Here is a 2,736-nt window from a genome sequence, read left to right on the forward strand (position 1 = left end):
GTGTTCCCTCTCTCGCTGGCTGTCTCTCTCTGTGTCAAATAAATAAATAAAATCTTTAAAAAAAAATTTTTAAAAAATACAAGGTGATAAAAAAAAAAAAAAGAAAACAGAAACTCCTGCATCCTAGGAACCCTCACGGTCCTGGGCACCCTCCAGTGATGCACTGAGGCTGCTTGGAGGCAAAGAAAGACCATGGAAAAGTAAAGCAGCAAGCAGAGTGGAGACCAAGTGTTACTCCTAATAGAAATGCAGTTCTGGGGGCGCTTGGGTGGCACCGTCGGTTAAGCGTCTGACTCTTGGTTTCAGCTTAGGTCGTGATCTCTGGGTAGTGGGATCGAGCCCTGCGTTTGGCTCCATGCTCAGCATGGTGTCTGCTTGAGATTCTCTCTCCCTCTCCCTCTGCCCCTTCCGTTCGTGCTTTCTCTCTAAAATGAGTAAATAAATCTTAAAAAAAAAAAGAAATGCAGCTCTGGGAGGGTAACAGTTGGCCAGGTGGCGCCACTGAGAAAGCTGTGAGCCTTGCTGTTCTCTCTTGAGGGCCCAGGCAAAGCTGTGTGGCCCTATCCGAAGGAGGGGGTGTCTCTGGGGGGCTTCTGCCTCATTGCTTGGCTGGGGAACTACCTACCTTTAGACTTTCTAGGAATAGTCGCTCTATTTTTCTTATGAGACCCTGGCTGACGAAAACCTATAGCAACACAGTCTGCTATATGAGGAAAATCGGCATGAAATCTTGCCCTACAAAAACCTCTTTCCTGGCTCTGTCACAAATTAGGCCCCAAGCAACAGTGGCGAAAGGTCTGGCACTTCTCTGCAACACACACACAAGGAGCTTGGACTGTCATGTCTCATATTGTTCCTTTCTCAAAGCAATCAGAATTTCTTGGACGTCAGTTGAGTCCAGTCGTGGGACAAGAAAAAAAAAGACATGTGAACATCAAATAATGAATATAAAGATGGTAAATTGGTACAGGGTGAGTCTGTGAAAGGCCATGCACTCATCATCATACGCTAAAGCAATAAGTATATAAAGATTTAATTCTAATACAACAGAAAGGTGAATGTAATCAAACAGTTTATTGGGATATGTAGGTATTCTTTTAAAAAAATATTAAGTACATGTCTGTTTTAAAGTGTTGATTTGTGTTTGTTTCAGGAGAGAAGAAACACAGGGACCTGTGAGTCAGCCAAGCTGTCCCTAAAGAAGTAGGATCTGTTCCAAGAACAGAAGGAACTCATGGGCATCTGTGGTCATGTTCACTGATCAAGTAAGAAGGGGGTTAGTGAATACAAAGAAGGCTCCATGGCGAGTTTCCCACTGATGAATTACCCAATATTCTTAAGAAGGGAGGTAATCTTTCATTCCTTGAGAGATGAAGCCTCAGGATGGCCCCACTAATGAGAAGAAATGACTGCTTAAAGGAGGCATTGGTCTTTTTTATGGGGGGAGGGCAGAGCTTTCTTATAGGGCGGCGCACCGGGCAGGGGGGCAGCAGCGGTAGAGGTGGTGGGCCTGGATGTTGGCAGTGATCTCGGCCTCCCCTTCAGCCTTGTTGTTGATCTGCGTCTCCTCGTTGTAGAACAGTTCCTCCTGTGTCTCCGTGGAGAACTTGAGGTTGGGGCCCTCCACGATGTGCTCCACAGGGCGGGCCTCCGGTAGCAGCTGCACTAGATGCACTTGGCCTTGTCGATGTCATAGCGGGTGGTCCTGCAGGTGACGTGGGTCTCGCTGGTGATGGCCTCGTAGGGGCAGAGCGCCAGGCAGAGCTGGCCCACGGTGCAGCGCTCCTCTCCTCTCCCCATGGATGGATGCATGGCGGCGCAGTGCATGCTCCCCGTGGAAGCACGGACCCAGCGGGCCTTTCTCAGGTGGGTAGTTGATGGTGGCAGTTTCCTGAAGCAGGTCACTCAGGACCCTGCCCAGGCCTCGGATGAGCTCAGTCCATAGCAGGGTCTGAGCCGCCGTCAGTCACCGATTTCATGTCCATCGTGGGCTCCTGTGTGTTCAGGAACTTGTAGGTGGGATGCCCTGAACACACAGCCTGGGCCAGGCAGGGCGCACATCAGCACAGCTGGAGTCAGGCAGTGCATCTTGAAGCCCTGTCCCTCCTTTTCTTGCCCAACAGCTGCAGGCATTCGTGTTTTAAATGCAGGTAACAGAGCGGGCCAACACTTCAAAATCATAGAGCCAGACATGAATCCATCAGCTCATGCAAATTTAATGATCACCTTACTAATAAGAAACAAATCACAGAAAAATGAAAATCTGTCTGAAAGTCAGGGACATAACTGTGCCATGCTGTGATATGAGAAGTGTACTAGTTCTCTATTGCTGTGTAACAAATTGCCCCAAAACTTTGTGGAAAGCAGAGAAAAAGAGAAGCAAGAGGAAGAAAACCAAATGTCTGGTCTGGTGCCCGGGGCTGAAGCCTAGGAATCCTGATGCCTAAAATCAAAACAAGAAATGGGAGGTCCGCCACTCGGAATATTTAAGAGTGGGAGGGGATGATGGCTCCCCACACAAGTGCTTTTTAAAGCTCTCCAAGTGACTGCATTATGCTTCCAAGTTTGTGTAGTGCTGTTCCAGAGTGTGAAGGACCAATCCGAATTTACATTAGTCACACCATGTGGCTGTGGTGGTGGGAAGGTTCCTATTAACATTTGTTGAGTACCAGTCCTGAATCAGTTTCCATGCTAGGAATTTTATATAGATTTCCTTACTCATAGAGAGGCAGTAAG

At 48.0% G+C, this 2,736-nt stretch overlaps 1 pseudogene; it reads right to left on the reverse strand.

Annotated features, from left to right (window-relative positions):
• Nucleotides 1–1,278: 1,278 nt before the first annotated feature.
• On the reverse strand, nucleotides 1,279–2,195 carry LOC117802028 (annotated as a pseudogene).
• Nucleotides 2,196–2,736: the final 541 nt, after the last annotated feature.

Source organism: Ailuropoda melanoleuca, chromosome 4 (genome assembly GCF_002007445.2).
Source record: "Ailuropoda melanoleuca isolate Jingjing chromosome 4, ASM200744v2, whole genome shotgun sequence".
Taxonomy (NCBI): domain Eukaryota; kingdom Metazoa; phylum Chordata; class Mammalia; order Carnivora; family Ursidae; genus Ailuropoda; species Ailuropoda melanoleuca.